Source organism: Stegostoma tigrinum, chromosome 8, assembly GCF_030684315.1.
Source record: "Stegostoma tigrinum isolate sSteTig4 chromosome 8, sSteTig4.hap1, whole genome shotgun sequence".
NCBI lineage: Eukaryota > Metazoa > Chordata > Chondrichthyes > Orectolobiformes > Stegostomatidae > Stegostoma > Stegostoma tigrinum.
The window spans coordinates 37,755,777-37,777,619 of NC_081361.1; the positions used below are offsets into that span (position 1 = coordinate 37,755,777).

At 40.7% G+C, this 21,843-nt stretch overlaps 1 protein-coding gene across 1 annotated transcript in view; it reads left to right on the plus strand.

Moving 5' to 3' along the window:
• Window positions 1-21,843, plus strand: part of ptprc (protein tyrosine phosphatase receptor type C) — a 258,737-nt gene that overhangs the window by 29,724 nt on the left and 207,170 nt on the right. The window contains exon 2 of the mRNA XM_059647796.1: window positions 8,547-8,656. The gene's annotated coding sequence lies outside the window, so the exon portion shown is untranslated. The remainder of the gene's footprint in view (window positions 1-8,546; window positions 8,657-21,843) is intronic.

Here is a 21,843-nt window from a genome sequence, read left to right on the forward strand (position 1 = left end):
TACTCTATCTAAGCAGCAATCAAACAGCATTGCCAAGAACATTCAGTGAATGTGGAGCACACTGAATAGATATATGGAATATTTATTTTTCTCCACAGGTTTTTACTGCATTATCATATAACTCTCCTCTGCTCTTACTGAAATCAACTTTGCCTTCATTGCCTAGTCGGAACCGTGTTGGCTATGCTTTCATCTCTGTGCTTTTATAAACTTTAAGAATTTAAAAAAATATCAGTGGAAAAACCATCATGATCACAAAAGATATGGTGTTGAGTCAACAGACAACTTGAAACATCCTGCTTTTCTCAAGTCATCAAACATAGATCCTCTTTTTTCAGTCATAAACTGGATGAAGTCGAGACAAATGATTTTAGGACATCCAACGTGAAGACTTCCCACATTCACTGCTTCCAAAACTGGGTGCCATGGTGACTCAGTCATTAGCACTGCTGCCTCACAGCAACAGGGGACCAGGCTCCAGTCTCAAGCGACTGTCCATGTGGAGTTTGCACATTCTCCTTGCATCTGTGTGGGTTTCTCCTGGGTGCTCCGGTTTCTTCTCACAGGCCAAAGATGTGCAGGTTAGGTGGATTGGCAATGCTAAATTGATCATAGTATCCGGGGATTTGCAGACTCTGCAGATTAGCCATAACAAATGTAGGGGTATAGGGATAGGATATGGGGGTGGGTCTAGGTAGGATACTCTTCCAAGGGTTGGTGCAAACTCAATAGGCTGAATGGCCTGTTTCCACACTAGTAGGGATTTTATGATCTTATGAGAACATTTTATAGGTTGTCTAGAAATAGATCAAACATAATTATTGGGTTATTCCATTTCAAGATAGTCCCCACCACGTAGTAAGGCACCTGAAAGCCAGTCCGCACTCTACTAATGTACTCATGACTACAGTAACACATTCAAGTATGTGCCTTCAGGACACTGCTCCTTTCTCATTTGTTCCTCCACCCCAAAATCTAACATCAACCCACAAAGCTTAAATAATAAGTGACCAAAGCTTTTCCTCATTCCTCAGAATTCTAATAATTTTGGATTCCAGCGGGATCCTTGGCCGTCATTAATCCCATCACTAGCTGGTGATGTTGATGATGTTGCAGACAAAACTGTTGGAAAGTGTATGAGCCGTTCCTGTTTGTATTTTTCACCGTTAACTTTTGTTGAATGAAATAAACCCTCTGAATGATACCTAATTTAGTTTTTGAATGACCACTTTGAATTCCCAAATAGGTTGGTCCACTGTTGACACTGAGTAACCTTTCTGACCCAAGAATGAAATATTTTCGTGGGCCAAGACAACGCAGAGACCAGGGTTGGACTCCGATATGGTTTCTCAGATTATGATTGTACTGTAATTTTTGTAATGTAAAACTGATTTAGATTTGGCTAATGCAGTTTGCTCTTTTCATTCACTGCTAAATTTAGGCATAAACTAAATTGGCAATTGCTTTATGTATCTATTATCCTCAGCAGGGACTATAGGCTCTGTATGATCTATACATGTAGTTTGGTATCCTCTGTACGTGTGGTATACATATTTGCATGTGAATCAACAATCTTCATAGAAGAGGAGAATGCTTGTGGTTGCTGTGAACCTGACTAGTATGGGGTGTCCACCATTCCCCCACCCTCCCTCATTATAACAAAGTCGCACTCACCATGTCAGAGTGCAATGCTGGTCTCTGAGTTGTCTTGACACTCAACATTCGGTAATTGTTTCAGCTGCTCTTCAAGCTGTTGATTATTTTTTTCTCTTCTGACATCCTCTTTTAAAAGTCCTCTTCATTTCTAAATTAAAAAAAACAACAGAAGAACTGCAGACGCTGGAAGTCAGAAACATAAACAGAAATTACTGGAAAGCCTCAGCAAGTCTGGTAGCATCTGTGGAGAGAAATCAAAGCTAACATTTCGAGTCCAGTAATCCTTCCTGAGAACTGATGGTGGCTAGGAAAAGGTTGTTCTTTCATGCAGAAGGTAAGGTAGAGGTGAGGGGGTAAGAAGTAAAGCTAGGTGGAGATAGAGCCCAAAGAGAGAGAAGAACGGTTAGATAGACAAATGAGTGGACAATGATTGGCATTGAAGAATGAATGGCTGTTAATGGGGACTGTTCGTTGCTAACAATGGGTGGTGTGTAATAGCAGACCTTGTGATAACAAGGCCTCAATATTGAGTTCAACAATTTTAAGGCTTGAGCACCTACCCCAAGCTTTCCCCCACATCCACATACTAGGCCTTGTTATCACATGGTCTGCTATTACGCACAACCCGTTTTTAGCCACGAATATTCCCCATTTGTGGCTGTACATTCTCTCAGGCTGATCATTATCCACTCTTGTCTGTCCAACTGTTCTTCTCTCTTCAGGCTCTATCTCCTCTTATCATTTATTCCTTACCCCTCCCTCCACCCTATCTTCTGCATAAAACTGATTATTTCCAAGCTACCATCAGTTCTGAAGAATGGCCACTGGACCCAAAACGTTAACTCTGATTTCTCTTCATAGATGCTGCCTGACCTGCTGAGATTTTCCAGTTATTTCTGTTTTTGCTTCCTCTTTATTTTGCATAGCTTGTCGATCAAAATGGCAGAAATAAACAATGAACGAATCCTTAAAACTCATTCCTTTGTTTACATGTAATGGAGGAGTATAAAAATGTAACACATGCATTTCAATAATATAAAGAAAGGACGTAAGAACCAGGAGCAGGAGTAGGCCATCTGGCCCTTCGAGCCTGCTTTGCCATTCAATAAGATCATGGGTGATCTTTTCATTGAATTAGCTCCACCTACCCACCCTCTCACCATAACCCTTAATTCCTTTACTGTTAAGAATCTGTCTGTATTTGCTTTAAAAACAATCAATGAGGAAACCCCAGCTGCTTTATTGGAGAGAGAATTCCACAGATTCACAACCCTTTGGGTGAAGAATTTCCTCCTCTACGCAGTCCTAAATCTGCGCTCCCCCCCCCCTTATTTAAGGCTGTGTTCCCTAGTTCCAGCTTCACGTGCCAGTGGAAACAACCTCCCTGCTTTTATCTTATCGACTCCCTTCATAATTTTGTATGTTTCTACAAGATCCTCCCTCATTCTCCTAAATTCCAATGAATATAACACCAGCGTTTTCAATCTCTCCTCATAAGCTAACACCCTGTCAATTTCGAAATCAACCAAGTGAATCTCCTCTGCACCCCCTCCAGTGCTAGTACATCCTTTCTGAAGTAAGGAGACGAAAACTGTACACAGTCCAGGTGTGGCCTCACCAGAATCCTATACAGCTGCAGCATAGCTTGCCTACTTTTAAACTCCATCCCTTTAGTGATGAAGGACAGTATTCTATTTGCTACCTTAATTACCTGCTGCACCTGCAAAACAACCTTTTGTGATTCATGCGCAAGGACACCCAGGTCCCCCTGCACAGCAACATGTCTCAGTTTTTCACCATTTAAATAATTGTCCATTTTGACGTCATTCCTATCAAAATGAATGACCTCACATTTACCACCACTGCATTCGATCTGCTAGAACACCCCCCACCACCACGTCACTTAGCCTATCTATATCCCTCAGTAGACTTTCAGTGTCCTCTGCACACTTTGATCTCCCCCTCATTTTAGTGTCTTCTGCGAACTTTGACACACTTCACTTGGTCTCCAACCCTAAATCATCTATGTAAATTGTAAAGAGTTCTAGTCCCAACACTGATCCCTCATGCACACCACTAGCCACTAATTGTCAACCAGAAAAACACCCGTTTATCCCCACTGTTTGCTTTGTAGTAGTTAACCAATCTTATCTCCATGTTCTGGAGTTGAAGTGAGAAGGGAGTGCTTTTTCCATTTTATTAGTTTTCAGCATTTTTTTTTGAAAGGGAAAACATTTTAAAATTCAAAAGATACTTTGTTATCATTATTGTCTTAATAAATCCAAACAAGACACGTTTATTTAGTGTCAGAAGTGTCCAAATGGATCATGTGGCAGCTGGAGCTGAAGGGAATTGTGGGAAGCGGTGTTTTGGCCTTTATTGTTGTGTTGCCATTCATCAATATGAGACAGAGAGACCCAAGACTCTGAGTATTACATTACTTGGGTAGAGGCTTGGAGTGTATCAAAGCTTTCTGATCATATGTAATATTAAACTGGATTGTACAATCATTGTGTAGCCATTAAGTAATCGTGTAGATATATCGGTATATACTTTTCTCAAATCAGAATGAAAATACCCTTTTGAGGAATTCTTTTTCTCCCTATTCTTTATATTTTTCAGGCAATTTATAGGTCCTTCAAACTGTGAAGCCCTAGCTGTAGTCTACTTAGTTTATATTTAGATTCAACAGTGGAAGAAGAGAGCAAACTGCACTGGGCTGGCTCGACATCGGTTTCCTCATCAGCGTAAAGTAGATTTTACTTCACAAAAAATGGTAGTACAGTGTAATTATAACCATAGAAACCCATACAGGAGTGCAATGTAAGTTTTGCAAAACAATGTGTTATTAGCAAAGTGGTTGACTCATCACTGCCCTGTGAGCAATTAGGGATGGGTAATATATGCTGGCCTAGCCAGGGGTGCTCGCATCTAATGAACAAATAAAAAGAAAGAAACCCTCTGGTCTTCAGGACTGTGGTGATTTCAGCTTTACCTAGTTATACGCAGAGATCCATTTTCTGTACATTCCAAGTAACTCAATGATGTTGGATTACATATCTTTAAGCAACGGTTAAAGCACTATGTACAATATACATGAAGAAGTTACAATGAGTTTAACGTGCTGTACAGTTTCTCTATTCAATTTGCTGTTACCTTTTGTCTGATATTCACTCTCTATATATCATTTGATTTTGCGAGAAGATAATTCTCTTCAATATAGATCTGTCTTGGGGATGCTAGCAAACCAAAAGAACTAGTTTTCTGGTTAGTGAATGTGCACATTAAGTTGGGTGATCAACCTCCAAAGCAGATCATCAATAAGTGGTGCCACTGCTCTGCCTGATGTATTCTCATCATATAATTGATCCTAAGGTAAACATATATGACTAAATTGTTTGGAATGATCAACAAATGCTAAAAGGCTTAACAAACAGCCAGGGGCTGTAGCCATATCCGGGCCAGACCCAAAGATGGATGACAATGTTCTTGGCCTGGAGGATATTAGTGAGTCAGTTGGCTTTTTACAACAATGCAATAATGTCATGGTCCCTAAATTTTGACAAATGTTAAACAGAATTCAAGTTCTCAATTATGTATACGTTCTGCCCACAAGATGCAGAGATCATCAATTGTTTTAAAAGTGACACTTGTGCACAAATTTTAAAATGAATTTTTCTGGGCTAAAACATGGTCGACATTAATAACATGATGCAAGTTGATCACAATTTCTGGAAGGATTCCTGTTAACTGTTACCAGGACAGAACTCAGACATCATTCTCCCGGAATGTCCCACCTTTGCATTGTGCAGATGTTGAGGTCCACAAACACCAGCAAATGATATGTGTCCCCCATCCAATTCTGAAATTCATTATACCTGAGTGGTGCTATTAACTCATGTTTGATCACATAGGTATGAAAAATATGTATAAAATATGTATGAAAAATAGGGATAGACAGTCCTACTTAAGTCAAAATCTGACTCATGTATTCCACCTAAGCCCTTGGCTTTTGAAGAAGCAATTATAATTTCTGGATGACCATCCTTCAGTGTGGTAAAGACTTATTTCCCGTCTACATCAAAATGTAAGGCTTGCTAACATCACGTCCAGCCTCCAGGTTTAGCATTGTCTATCTCTCATCTACATCTTGTTCGGAACCCAGTTCCAGGGGGGAAAAAAAACTACCTTGTATCGTCTGGAAATATGAGCACCAACCTTATTTCACTGCATTTGCCAATTTCAGAAAAAAATATAAGAAACCATAAGAACTGCGGATGCTGTAAATCAGGAACAAAAAATGAAGTTGCTGGAAAAGCTCAGCAGGTCTGGCAGCATCTGTGAAGAAAAAAAAATCAAAGTTAACATTTCGGGTTCACGGACCCTTCCTCAGAACTGAACTCAAACACCTATAGAAAGGAACATTCACTTAGTACTGACTTTCTGGACTCGGTCAAAACCACATGAATTAACGTCCAAATAAAAATTGAAAGACCAGCAGATGCTGGAAATCAGAAACAAAAACAGAAATTGCTGGACCCTTCTGAGGAAAGGTCACTGGACCCCAAACATTAACCCTGATTTCTGTCCACGGTTGTAACCAGGCCTGCTGAGCTTTTCCAGTGGTTTCTGCCTTTGCTTCTGAACTAATGTCCATATGTTTGAGTTTTAAATTATTCTCAATTGTATTTTGTATTTCCTTCTTCTTCTTCTCTGTGTGCTTTGGCACGTGTGTGCTTCAAGAAACAGCCCCCAAGTTTGAATACATGAATAAACCATATTTTGGTTTGAGACACTCTTTGTCGTGAGTTGTTTAAAAATTGGACCTTGCCAACAGACAATTTGGCAGATGAAGAACACACCTCTGCCTGTAGATGGAAGAGAAAAATAAAAATCAATCAGTACACCTTCCCCTCTTGCCTGTAGCACATACATCTTTTGAACTCACATGTTGGGCTACTAACGTATCCATGAGACTGTTGTTCCTCCATTCAGGGGTTGGGAGTATATATGATGGATATCCTGTGCTTACTCTGGAACATGCCTTTACAGTGTGAGAATGCATGTCTCACACTGCGCGTTACCATTCCATAGAAGTTGGATATGTGCACAAGATCGGTGCAGATCATTTGTCAAGGCTATAGCTGGAAAAGCACGAAAACCTCCAGAGAAAATTTGTGCTCTATGTGAGTTTTTAGCACACTGCATGCTAAAAGAAACAGGCTTGTGCAGCAGAGAATGTCATGCTTGGATTCAGGATCTTTCCTTCCTTCCCAAGCAGACTCGACTCTCCGCTGCAGCCATTTGTTGCTTATGCATCTTCTTTTTTACATGTGAAATTTTTTGCATTTGTGTTTGGGATGTGGACATTAGGTCCATAAAGTCAATAAATATCGCATTTACCTAGCTGGCTTTCAGAACATGGCAATGGACAGCTTCTTGGAACTGCTACAGTCCATAATGCTCACACAGAGCTGTTAGGTAAGGAGGGCAAAGGTTTCCAGCACTCGGGTCTATCAGTCTAATATTGTCAATAATAAATCTCACAAGAAATTCAGGAGAAGCTTTATTATTTTGAGTGATAAGAGTGTAGAGGCCACTTCCACATGGAGTGGTTGGAGCAAATGCCACTGATATCTTTTGAATAAACACAAATTTCTTTTGTTTCTAAATTTGTTTGTGAAGCACAGACATCACTGGTGAGGCCAGCATTTATTGCCTATCCCTAATTGCCCTTGAGAAAGCGGTGGTGAGCCAGGTTCTTGCACTGCTGCAGTCCTTAGAATGTAGGTATACATACAATGCTTATAGAAAAGGAATTCCAGGATTTTGGCCCAGCAACAGTAAAGGGACGGCAGTATACTTCCAAGTTAGGATGGTAAGTGTCTTAGTGGGGAAACTGTTGCCCTTGTTTTTGCAGGTGGTAGAAGCTGTAGGTTTTGAAGGTGCTGCCAAAGGAGTCTTGGTGAGCTAATGCAGTGTATTTTGTGGTTGGCGTACAATCCTGCCATCAATGGCATTCGATAGTGGAGAGGGTGAATGTTGAATGTGATGGTTGTGTGCCAGTCTCATGGGTTGCTTTGTCCTGGAAGGTGTCAAGCTTCTTGAATGTTATTGAAGCTACACTTAGCGAGTCAAATGCATTTCTCACACTCCTGACATGTGCCTTGTAGATAGTGGACAGGCTGTTGGGGAGCTAGAAAGTGAATTACTCACTGAAGCTTCCTGGCTCTGACCTATATTTGTCGCTACAGTATTTATTTCTGATCCAGTTCAGGCCCTGCTCAATAGTACCCCAAGGATGTTGATAATTAGAGAATCACTGATGATAATTGATCCTGTTAAGACATCAGTAGCAGATGGTTGGCTTGTCTCTTGTTGGACATGCTCATTGCGCAGCAGTTGTATGTTGTGAATATTGCCACTTAAGCTCATCGCATGATGGAAAAGAAATCAAAGGATACTTTGATAAGGTGAGATAAGGTAGAGTCTTGGGCAAAGTAAGCACTTGAATAGACTGCTGTGTGCTTTAAATACTTATATAAGCTTTACTCAGGAACATTGAAGGAACGGGCCCAAGTTTCAGGTCCAAGCATAAGAAATATTCAAACATGCTTGAATCCAAAAACAATCCCTGACAAATATGCAAAGTTTCCACTGCCTCTGACCAAGTTCCAGGCACTATTCCAGTTGTTGCTGGGAGCACATCTCTGATATAGGTGAGGTGTTCTGATCAGTAGACATGGTTTTCGGCATTTGCTCTGGTGTTTGCTGAAGTTCAGCTCTTGTCCTGCTCATTTTGGGTTGCTAGTGGTTTTTTTTTACTGTTTGGTTTATCATCTCTCTTTGTTGTGAAGTTCCTCTTCCTGAAAGTTGTGTTTCCCTGCCAGGAATGTCTTGTGTGAACAGAAGAAATGTCAGGTCCCAGATGGTGGAGAAAAAAATTCAGCGATGTTCACATGGATCAACAATCGGAAGGCTGTGTGGATGTGCTTTATTTGTGAGTATTGCATTAAATATATTTACAAAGCAAAAATATTGGGAGTACACAAGAGTAAGGAGCAAAGATAGGTTCTGAACTTCACCTAACTATTCCTCATCAGAATACATTTCATAACCTGTCTTTTCTCCTCACAGATGCTGAATGACCTGTTCAATGTTTTCATCTTTTTCTGTATTTTCAGCACTCAGGGTTTTTCTTCTGTATTTTTAGCCATGTATCAGTTTCAATTATGAGGCAAGGAGGAGTTTGAAAATCAATAACCTTTCTCAATTGACTCTGGTGGGTGTGTGAGATAGTGGCCACATATTCTGCTGGGATAAAAATATGCTGAGAACTAACCTTCCCAGACAGTTTCTGTTGGAAAAACTTGCAGCAAGTCCAGGGATGCAAGAGCTGGGCCATGAGTTTCCATGTCACTTGCGTAGTGAGCTACTTTTGGATCTATACACCAAATGAAAGTAAGTCTGCAGGCCAGCTGATTGGTGGAAACAGCCCCAGCTGGGAATCATAGTCTGCATTTCTGCGGGCTTTCACTCCCTATACTTTTAAGAAAGTAAATTATCCAATCTCCTCTAAAGGAGTGCACATTCATTGAAAATGCACCTTAATCAGAATTTTGGGGGATAGGGAGAGAAGATCGGTCAAGTGTTCTCATTATCCAGGGATGGACTAGTCCACTCTGAGATGTGCGATCACTGTTTGCCAGAGTTTTTGAAAGTCATCCTGAAAGCAAGGTATTGGTCATCATTTGCTTTGCTCTCTGGAATTTGTCCCTTCCTCACTTCTTCTTTAAGAATCTCTGTCAAACCTGCCACTTTTACCAAGTGACATTCAATCATGCTTGTTACTATCTTCGTAGGCCCATTTTTCTTTTATTACACTCCTTCTAAAAGATTGAAAACCACTTCTGTATTTAAATTTCACATATATATATATTGCATGCAATTTCTTTTAACTGTTGTTGCAGGTGTGACAATAATGATCTCCCTCACGAGATGCTAATAAATATCCAGTTTGGAAATGTCTGACAGAAAAATACATTTGCACATAACTCAAACATCTGTGTCGTTTTAGGACTCCAGACATTTGAGTTATATGCAAATGCTTTTTTTCCGTCAGACATTTACAGAATCTGTGCCTACCTTTCTTGAAATGTAATTGCTATCCCATAACTAGCCTTGGCTTTATTGTCCAGAAAAGCTTTTCAGGATTTGTTTTGTGGCTGAGTTGTGGCATTTTTGAGGGAAATCATATCTGCATACTGGCAGAGCTATATTCATAACGTAAGTGGGTATTTGAATGCTCATCTTTTGCCATTTTTACAACATAATCCATTGTTTTATTTGCTTTTTGTGGTCCAGAAACCTCTTCCAATTCCTGTCGTAACAAACAGCTTGGCCACTTTGTGATGGACTGGTTGGCAAAAAAACAAGTATTTTTCATGAAATAGTAATATCAGGTTTTAATAACCACAGTATCTTCCAATAAAAATAATTAAATGTTAAGTTGTTTAATGTAAGCAGTGTGTGTAGAAGTAATGCAGTTTACAAAGTACCTTTGGATTTTCATTTGATGAGCTCACCATCTTTAAAAATTGACGAGGTTTAGGATTTGTTTTGAGCACTGTCGTAAACACATGCATCTTAACTCTTAGAAGTCTTGAATCTGAAGCCACCATTCATTAAGATAATGGCTCAGTCAGTTAACTCAAATTCCATCCTCCACCTGATAGGCCTACACCCTTTTTCTCATCTAGAATCTATCGTCATTGTCCTTTAAAAATATTCAAAGATTTTGATTCCACTGCCTATTGAGGAAGCGACCAACGATTCACATCCTTTAAGACAAAAAGTCGTGATGCATGTCTGAAAGGAGCAGTTGTTTAGTTTTAAATAGAGACCTTTAGTCGTAGATTCCCTCAAAAGATGAAACACCTTTTCCACATCCACCCAGTCAAGACCCCACAGGATCTTAAATGTTTCAATTAAATCACTTCTTATTCTTCTCAGTATTTTCTAATCAACCTATTCAGAGATGTTATTTCACCCTCTGGAGCAATTGGGGCTTGCACCCAGGCCTCCTGTCTCGGAGGTTAGGACAACTATCACTGTGTCAGAGCTGTCCCATCTCTTATTCTTTTAAACTTCAGCAGATGCAAGTTGAGCCTATCCAACCTCTTCTCATCAGATAATCTACCCACTCCTGGTAATAGTCTGGTAAACCTTCTACTATCTGCTTTCAATATATTTATGTCCTTTATTAACTGAGGTGACCAGTACTGTTCATAATACTCCAGATGTGATCTCACCAGTGCAACTGAAACCGAGCCCCCTACTTTTATATTCAATTTGCAAAAAATTATAATTTTCTATTAGTTTTCCTGATTACTTTCTGTACTTGCAGACCAACCTTTCAGGATTTATGTACGAGGATACCCTCTGCCCTACAGACTCTCACCATTTAGATCATGTGCTTCTTTTTTATTCTTTCTGTCAAAATGGACAATTTTGTATTTTGCCCCTCCTCGATCCTTGCTGTCTCGCTTAACCTACCAATAACTCTTTAAGCCTCGTTCTGTCCTCTTCACTACCTATCTTTGTATCAACAGCAATTTAGCAATCATACTCTTGGTTGCTTCATACAGCTAATTTATCTAAATTGTAAAATGTTGAGGCCATAGCTCTGATCCCTGCGGTGCGTTACTCATTACATCTTGCTATTTATACTTACTCTGTTTACTATTAGGGGCCTTGCCAATAAATTACCCCCTACAGTATGAGCTTTTATTTTCCACAATAACCTTGCACATAAATCTTATTAAATGCCTTCCGAAAACCTATTCATCAGTGCTACTTATTCAACAGCAAGCATTATTTCCTCAAAGAACACCAATAAATTGGTTAAACATGATATTATCTTTATAAAACTATGTTGACCCTACCTGGTTGTCTTGAACCTTTCCAGCACCCTACCATTACATCCTTAATAATCAGGCCTATGACAGATGTTCACTGGCCTGTAGTTTCTTGCTGGCTGTCTCCCTCTCCTTTTTGAATAAAGAAAATATATGCACTTTTTCCAGTCTAGTGGAACCTTACTGAACTGAGGGAATTTTGAAAAACCAAAATCAGTGCAACAGCTATCTCACTAGCTATATATTATGAGACTCTAGGTTGAAATTCATCAAGACCTGAGGATTTGTCAGCCTTCAATTCCAACAGTTTGTCAGTAGCACTCTCTTGTTGAATGTAATTTTTTTTTGAGTTGCTCCCTCCCTTTCGTTTCCTGATTTACAGCTGTATCTGGGACGTTCCTGGTATTGTCCATGGTGAAAATTGATATAAGATCATTGTTCAATCCGATTCCTTACTTTTCCTTTATCAGTTTCCAGGCATGCTTTATATAGGGTTAATCCTCACTTTGTTACTTTCTCTTATTAAATATCTACAGGAGAACTCAATGTCATTATTTCTATTTCCAGCTAATTTATCTTGTACTCTATTTTTCCGTCCTCAATAAACTTTAGGTTATTTATATATTTCAAAAAAAATTCTGTCCGTCTTCTGAACTGCCACCCATTCTTTCAAAATTATATGTTTTTTTTCTTTAACTTTGATGTTATCAGTTAACTGCGGAAGATGACTCTATGTGTTGGTCTTGAAACGTTAACTCTTTCTTTCTCCACATAAGCTGGTACATCTATTGAGTTTCTCCAACCCTTTCCGCTTTCATTCAATGTGCATCTGCCCGAATTTTGTTCTGTTCAATGTTTCAGTTACCCCTCACTCCTATCCTCAACTGGCTGAACTGGATTCCACAATTTCCAAAGTACAAAACATAAAATCCTATTCTTCCTGTCTCAGTTCAGTGTATCCTAATTTGTGCTAAATTCTGTTCATTTATCAGCCCACTTCTTTCTCATTAAATTGGCTCCTTGTTCAATAAACACACTGAGTGGAAATTTCCCAAGCCTTGAGTGATGTGGGCAAAGATGAGAAATGTGGGAAATTATGATGAGAATGAAAAAGCCTGAGACCCAAATAGCAAAAAATATATTGATACTTTTCCTTTGAACTTTCAACAGAGAGTTCTCAATCTCTTTAATGAGTGGTACCTACTTTATTTCTGTACATTTGCATTTTATTATTTGTTAAATGTTGGGTCATTTCTGTCCAGATTGCAATTTTTCCTTCCTGCCTTAAGAATCTTGACAGTGATAATTTCCAATTCAAAATGCTGATCAATTACCTGGTAGATGCTGTTTGCTGCTTGCTTCTCTGAGACGCCACATCAAAGTCCCTTTTTCAACATGTCCTTGAACACTCCAAGGACACTGTGCTCCAGCACCCGTGATCCACCAAAGCTAACGTTGACAAATCACCAGTCATTATCATTATTGTGGTTGTTCTAGGGCCAAGTGCAAATCCACATCAGCCCATCAGCCCACTTTGGAGTTCAGGGATACCTCTCATGTGCATGCTCCTGCCAAGTCTCTTTCTATACAGTGTCACACAACTATCTCAGTTAACAGCACAGGACTTCATACCTTAGTGCTCACTCACTTATGTTTACTTGGAGGCTGCTGGCTCTCGTGGAGTGTGTAAGATTTTCACCAGAGGGCAGGAAAGGTTAGTCGTTGTAGAGAATGATTTGTTTGAGAGATTTTGAGTGGGGATACTGCATGTAATTTGAGTGTTGGTGCGATTTGTGTACAATGTGAGGTTGCTGAGAGATGATGGTGGCACTTACCTTGGCAGAGCTCATCAGATCAAGGAGCTTTGACCTGTACTGATGGCCATTCCTGTTTGACCCTGGAGACAGCACTGACCTGGATTTCTGTCTGTGTCCAGGCTGGCTGTGTATGCTGCCTTAGCTCCTCTGGTGGTCTGTTTGGTAAGGATTGCTCTCATTGTGACCAGCCTAACTGCCAGCCTCCACATCTCTACCAAGAACGTGGTTGTGCCAACTACCCTTTCTAAGCCAGTTTGATGCCGTTGATGGTCATATACAATGTAGCTCCTGGTTTACAGGATCTGAAATGGTGTGCAGCTGGGCTTTAAATACTGTGCCGGCAATTTGTACGCCAGAAAGAGAGAAAAATGGTGAGAAATTTTGCTTCGGTACCACATGGTTGCACGGGAAGCACGCCAAAGAGGTTTACAGAATAAATGAGTTGAGGAACAGAAGATGGCGTGGAGAAAAAAAGATCACAAGCTCCATGACTGAGCATACACCTTGAAATTCCCAGGAAATAAAAATTGTAAAACGTGGGAAAATGCAGCCCCCAATTTAAATTCCACATTGCTCATTAAATCTATCCATGACGAGTTTCAGTTCAAGTCTTCAGGCTGTTTGAAAGGCCAATCCCTGTTTCCCAGTGATGAACTAAATGTTAGCTATTAAATTCACAAAACATCACAGGTGGGTCAGAGCTTCCCATGTGGAATTGGCAGGGGCCTCTTTGACATTCATTGGCATGTCATCAATTTTCATTAACATCCCAAGTTGCTGGAATTATGCCCACAGGCATCACCTTGTTTGACAAAAATGGGAACCACATCTGTTTACAAACCCAACCAAATACAGGGGTGGGAATCTGGCAGGGGACACTTCCAAGATCCCATGAGTACAAATGTCTTCAATAACTTGGCTCCTTCAGAAAATAGCTGTCTTTTTTACACAAATGGTTACAACATTAGTATTGAAGCCTCTCATGTTGATCAGCTTGTGAGGAATGCCAGCCATATTCAGCCTGGACTGTTGGCCCAGAGCAGTGATAGTTGTTGTTGTTAGAGTAGTAGCACTTGTAGTAAGCTTTCAGTATGAGGAGAAAGAAGCCTGATTGGACCAACAGGCCTGCCTCTGCCTCAGTGCCTGACCCCTGCATGTCTAACCAGGCACACAGACAGGGCTTGAATCATAAGGCCACCTTTTTTGATTGAATCCTTTTCCCATGAAAGCCTTTGGTCAGAAAGCTCAGTGCAGAGCTCGGAGAACTCATTGAGCTGATGGTGCATGATCTGCTGAGCATTGTAGCTTCTATTAGGCTTTGAGTGGGAATCCTGGCAGATGTGAGAGAGATAGTACCACTCTGGTGCCAGTAGTTGCAACAAAGTGACAGATATCGATTGACCATAGCGCATATGGTGGATGATAAGTGGCACCCAATCTTGTACGTGACAGTCCTCTACAGTGTAACTTTGTAATGCTAACTCACACTTAGAGGGGCATGGAGCATTAAGTGGACAATGGTATAGTTGCTGGTGGAGCACAGTAGATCATTCATTCTCTTGCAGCACTGGTCTCTTAACATTCAGTGTATTTGTGCTTACTTGGATGCTCATTTTATCTCTGTCTTGCCTCGCTGTTATGTGTAGACACAAAGCCAGGCAGCTTGTCATGTTGCCAGCAGTGATCAGTCGTAGGGGTTAACATGTTGCTGTATGATACCATGCTACATCAGTCCCACACATGCACCACAAGGCAGTCACGTATGTGGCAAACTCACTGCGTGTTCCTCAACTAAATGTTCATGCCTCAAAGTCTTGGTCTTTGAGAGACAGAATCCCACTCATGATTGTTAGAAACCATATTCTGTGCATTCTGAGCTTTACATAATTTTACAGAAAGAAGCAGTTTCTGAGGTCAAGTAAAAAAGGGTGAGATGGGGAATTGGGGACATTGGAAGTGGTTCCCTTCATCTTTTGAGATTGATGAGTGTCTTTGTTTAAGAATTAGCAACAATTTGGTGGATTTAGCATTGTTCTCCCCTCATTAAAAGATGGAGGCCCATCCCATCGGAACAGTTTAGTTTTTCTCTTGCAGGCCTGCGATTTCTCTTGGTAGATTTTTTGCACACCCAGAAATTGGAACAAGGAGCAGGATCGTTCAGTTGTCTTTTTTAAGTAATTGAAATTTTAAACAATTAGTAATACTGATTAATTAAATATTGCTAATTGTCTTAAATAGCTTTAATGCATGTCATTCAAGGGCCAAAGCAATGAGCAAAAATATTTTGCAAGTATAATATGCTAATGGGGAGGGACTTCCCCATTCTTTCCTATCTAAGAGTTGACCTAAGGACCAACCACCTGGGAATTTGAAGACAAGAAACAATGCAGCTTACTGAGAATCCTTAAGTTTTCCTGACCTCACTTCAACTTTCAAGCATCAACTTTATTTAAGAAACTACACCACTGCCATGAAAGAGACTGAAATCATTACACAACAGTATATAACCTTCATCTGTGTCTAGTTTTAGTGGGACAGTGTGTGTATGGACTGAATGTGTGACACATTAGATTCTTTAAAGGGTCAGTGGGTGAGAATTAGTAACCACCTCCAATTAAAAATCTCACAACCTTTGCTGCTGGAATTATGTAACTGGGACACTCGCCTTGAGGGTAAGAAGATATACACCTGTTAAATACAAGCAGACTGATCACGGGCTGTTTAAAGGAAGCACATGCATTCTGTACTTGACGACTTTTGTGTAAGGTAACGGTTCTAAAAAATTTGACATCACACAGCCATTCAATAGACAATCTGTTGGAACCCAGTACAGCTTCCTGATGGAGATAAATCTACCTTTTCTGCTCCTTATTGCAAAAGTTAATCCAACCTGTAGATAGTTACTGTTGTGTCAATAATTGATATCCTGTTACCCAAGTCAAATGCCTCTTTTGCTGAGACTTATTCAAAGTCAATCCTCCAACATGGACTATTCAACTGTCCACCAGAGGAATAAAGCTCAATGGTACAGGTAAAGTTGCCATTGTCCTAACAGACCATAGGGCTTCCTCGACATTAGAGAGGTGATTGGTGGTGGCTTGGCCTCAGGCGAGGGGAGAGGCTGAGAGGATGAGTCCTTCCTGGTGACCTCAGCTGGTGCAGGAATTGAACCCTTGCTGTTGGCGTCAATCTGCATCGCAAACCAGCCGCCCAAAAGAATAGTGGCAAGCCACCAGCAGGTGGTATCTGGGTATCCCATCATATGATGGCAGTAGTGTGCATGACTGTGTAAATTCCACAAGAGACTGACAGTGAAAAGAACCCAGAAGAACCTAAAGAAAAACAAGAAATTGCAAACAAATGGGTGACCACTTTACGGTCATTGCCTTTTTCAGAAAGGCTCAACTAGTCAATCAGAAGCTACTATAAGCATTTAGACAGATGTCAGTCAACACAGGGTCATGGAAGCATAATAGTTTACCCGCTGTGCTATTATGCAAAAAGGCAGCTAGGCCTGGGAACAATGATCACAGTGAAGCTAATGTAGGCCACATTCATGTTCGGGTGTAGATCTGAGTCAGAGTTCAGTGATACAGTGAGCAAATGCTTTGTGAACAGGATTTCAGCACTAAATTAAACCCCTGAGGGGAAAAGTGTGGAAAGAACACCTGAACAATGCAAAACTCAGGTTGGGAGGGTGGGAAACTAAAATGATAGTATTTACTGGTAAAATGAACATTGTTATAATCATGAACAGGAGTCATAACGGTCAGCAGCAATTTTAAACAGAGGCCATAACTTTAATTTATATTGAAGTTCAGAATATCAGAAAGAAACATAATAATGATAAGCCTGCTTCAGAGGAAGACTAAGACCAGTTAAACATTTCAAAAGAGAGAAAACAGTTTCATTAAAAATTCAAATATCTTTGCGCAAACTGTCAGTTGTCAAGGAAGAAAAGCTCGAATCATCCCAACAAGAAGAGAATAGGGCACTTAAGACTGAAGGGATTTTGTGGAAATTGTTCAGAAATTTTGAGGAGAATTTTTGCAGTGTTTGAAACATTTAAAAGAATTTTACAAGTTTTTTTACAAAGATATTGCTATCGCTACATAGAATTTTAAAGATTCTAAAATTTTTTAGAAATGCAAGCACTTTAGCAAGAATAGAGTTTTAAAAGGGAGAAGTAGTAAATCATTATGGAACAACCAATAAAGACATTTTGAACCATTATTGTGCATTTTATACAGTTCAAAATTGATAATGAATTAACAGGCTCTGGTAAATAAAGAAAATACTGCAAAGACGCTAGCAAGCTTTATAATAATTTACAATAAAACTCTATTCCTGAAATCAAGAAGATTAGCTTTCTTTCCTATTCATTTGTTGGATGTGGGTGTCGCTGGCTGGCCAGCATTTCTTGCCCATCCTTAGTTTCCCATGAAACGGTATTGGTGAGCTGCCTTCTTGAACCGCTGCAGTTCTCCTGATGTGGGTTGACCTACAATGCCATTATGGAGGGAATTCCAGTATTTTGACCCAGCAACAGTGAAGGAATTGCAATATATTTCCAAGTCAGGATGGTGAGTAACATGGAGGGGAACTTGAAGGTGGTGGTGTTCCCATATGTCTGATGCCCTTGTCCTTCTAGATGAAAGTGGTCATGGGTTTGGAAGTTGCTGTCTGAGGATTTTTGGTGAGTTTCTGCAGTGTATCTTGAAGATGCTGCTACTAAGCATAGGTGTGGAGGGAGTAAATGCTTGTAGATGTAGTGCCAATCAAGTGGGCTGCTTTGTCCTGGATGGTGTCAGGCTTCTTGAGTGTTGTTGGGGCTGCACTCATCCAGGCAAGCGGGGAGTATTCAATCTCACTCCTGACTTGTGCCTTGTAGATAGTGGACAGGCTTTGAGGAGTCTGAGGTGAGTTACTTGCCGCAGTATTCCTAGCTTCTGGCCCGCTCTTGAAGCCACTGCGTTTATGCGGTGAGTCCAGTTAAGTTTCTGGTCAATGGTAACCCCCAGGATGTTGATAACTTATCCAACTTAAAATAACATTAAAAGTTACACTGATTTAAAATAGCTTTAAACCCCTGAGGGGAAAAGTGTGGAAAGAACACCTGAACAATGCAAAACTCAGAGATAATGGGAACTGCAGATGCTGGAGAATTCCAAGATCATAAAATGTGAGGCTGGATGAACACAGCAGGCCAAGCAGCATCTCAGGAGCACAAAAGCTGACGTTTCGGGCCTAGACCCTTCATCAGAGAGGGGGATGGGGAGAGGGTTCTGGAATAAATAGGGAGAGAGGGGGAGGCGGACCGAAGATGGAGAGTAAAGAAGATAGGTGGAGAGAGTATAGGTGGGGTGGTAGGGAGGGGATAGGTCAGTCCAGGGAAGACGGACAGGTCAAGGAGGTGGGATGAGGTTAGTAGGTAGCTGGGGGTGCGGCTTGGTGTGGGAGGAAGGGATGGGTGAGAGGAAGAACCGGTTAGGGAGGCAGAGACAGGTTGGACTGGTTTTTAGATGCAGTGGGTGGGGGGGAAGAGCTGGGCTGCTTGTGTGGTGCAGTGGGGGGAGGGGACGAACTAGGCTGGTTTAGGGATACAGTAGGGGAAGGGGAGATTTTGAAACTGGTGAAGTCCACATTGATACCATATGGCTGCAGGGTTCCCAGGCGGAATATGAGTTGCTGTTCCTGCAGCCTTCGGGTGGCATCATTGTGACAGTGCAGGAGGCCCATGATGGACATGTCATCTAGAGAATGGGAGGGGGAGTGGAAATGGTTTGCGACTGGGAGGTGCAGTTGTTTATTGCGAACCGAGCGGAGGTGTTCTGCAAAGCGGTCCCCAAGCCTCCGCTTGGTTTCCCCAATGTAGAGGAAGCCACACCGGGTACAGTGGATGCAGTATACCACACTGGCAGATGTGCAGGTGAACCTCTGCTTAATGTGGAATGTCATCTTGGGGCCTGGGATAGGGGTGAGGGAGGAGGTGTAGGGACAAGTGTAGCATTTCCTGCGGTTGCAGGGGAAGGTGCCGGGTGTGGTGGGGTTGGAGGGCAGTGTGGAGCGAACAAGGGAGTCACGGAGAGAGTGGTCTCTCCGGAAAGCAGACGGGGGAGGGGATGGAAAAATGTCTTTGGTGGTGGGGTCGGATTGTAAATGGCGGAAGTGTTGGAGGATGATGCGACTCAGGCTGGGAAGGTAGAAAACTAAAATGATAGAACTTACTGGTAAAAGCTAATCTTCTTGATTTCAGGAATAGAGTTTTATTGCGAATTATTATAAAGCTTGCTAGCATCTTTGCAGTATTTTCTTTATTTACCAGTGTCTGTTAATTCATTATCAATTTTGAACTGTATAAAATGCACAATAATGGTTCAAAATGTCTTTATTGGTTGTTCCATAATGACTTACTACTTCTCCCTTTTAAAACTCTATTCTTGTTAAAGAACTGATCATCGTATGAAGAAAACAGGGAGTAAGGACATAGTACATCTGAGCAAATTTAAGATCAGAGATAGCCCTAACAGAACACAAGGTCAGACCTCAGAGAGAAAACAATTCTCAACATACAGAATTGCTTCAAAGTGCCAAATCAGCAGCCAAAAATAAGTCAAGATACTCATGCATTCAATCCGTTTTATGCTGAAGATGTTATAAATATCCAAAAATCATCCCAAATCATGGCAACCCAAGGTAACCACCCTGAGACCAAGGTATAAAACGCTATGGGCTAACTACTGGAAAATGAATTCAGAATAGTTTGGTAGTTGCTTTTCACCAGTGTGGAGGCATTGGGCTGGATAGCTATTTTTTTCTGCACTGTAGGTCTAAAATTAAGAAAAATACAAGCACATTTGACGATGTTATCAAGGCTTTCAACATTTATTTTGAATTACAAACAAATATAATTCTTGAATGGCTAAGATTTAATACAAGAGTTCACCATTCAGGAGAAGCTGTAGACAAAGTCATTAATTACCTTTATAAACTGATTGAAACTTGTGACGATGGAGTTTTCCAAACAGAATTAATATGGGACAGATTTATGAGAGGGATTTTTGACGAGTCTTTGCGAGATCTATTACAGTCTGAAGAATGTCCACATTTGGAAGCAAAGGCCGAGAAGAATTACAGATTAATCTTGAAGAGTGGCCTACCACAAAATAGCAATAGACTCTGTCAATTTCAGAAGGTAAAAATACTCTAAATAGACACATGGAAAGCCAACACGAAGAATATGCAAAATATTGGACGCTAAGAATCACTGTCAACAATGTGGAATAAGAAAGCCATATGGGAAAAAAAAAGTGATCAGCTGTAACTGAAGAATGTTACATGTGTTAAAAAAAGAATATGCAAAAGTCAGAATTGTTTGCAGAACAGTGGAAGTACTGATCATTGAGAGCTGTAGATCATTTCCAGTTTTAGAGTTTCTACATTTGAACACATACCTTCATTGAAAGAGATAACTGGCACATTGACCAGAGAAGTAGGAGATTCATTGGGACCCCGTTTGACTCAAAGAACTTCTCACTGAATTTAAGCTTTATAGGAGTGTCACTGTCCTGATAAAAAATCATGGCTAAAGGCTCGAAGTTACAGCCTACACAGACAAACTACTCAGTGTGTGTGTGGAAAACTTCAAGGCTAAAGCTGTGCTACAACTATTACTACAATAGATTTGAACCGCGTATACAGTTCACAACCACCACCTTGCTCTTTGAAACCTATATGCCTTGACACCAACATCCTGGAAGTAGCAAATAGTGTACAACTCATTCCAAGGGTAAATCAATTCTGTCACCAAATAACTATCAACCAAATTGCAGCCAGTACAAGGCATCATAGGCCTTCCAAAATAAGTGGGGCACCTTAGCAGAAGGATTTGTTGATCTTGGAGACACCAGGGTAAGGTATATTGATCCTGTTGTCTGGGAAGATGGGGGATTTCTGAGCACTTCCTTTATGGCTTCCCATTCCACCCCGCCATCCTTGTCACTCTCTGGCCTGTTTGCAAAGAGCCTGGGAAATTTTGGTCTTATTATTTTGGTCAAGGAAACAAATGGTTAGATCCTCTCGTGTTGGATCTGGTCATTGCCTGAGTTACATGTGTGAAATTTTATCAGAAGATTATGTTTCAAACAGTTTCTTTCAATTCAAGGTAAAATTAAGTGTATGATCTTCTGCAGGTTTTGTTCAGTGATATGTTGGTGTGACCTGGTTTTCATGAAGTAATGCTACTGTGTCTGTCTCAGTGACAGTCACATTCTTGGACATTGGTGTGCGCAGCAAGAACATTTCCTGTGATTTGGTTTCTTCGCCAAGTGGTGCTTAACACAGAAGAGGTACAGATTCCTCAATTGACAAAGGGCAGGCAGTGGGAATCAACAGGATGCTTTCTAGCCAGTATTTACCATGAGACTACTTGGAGTCCAGATCAATGTTAAAGG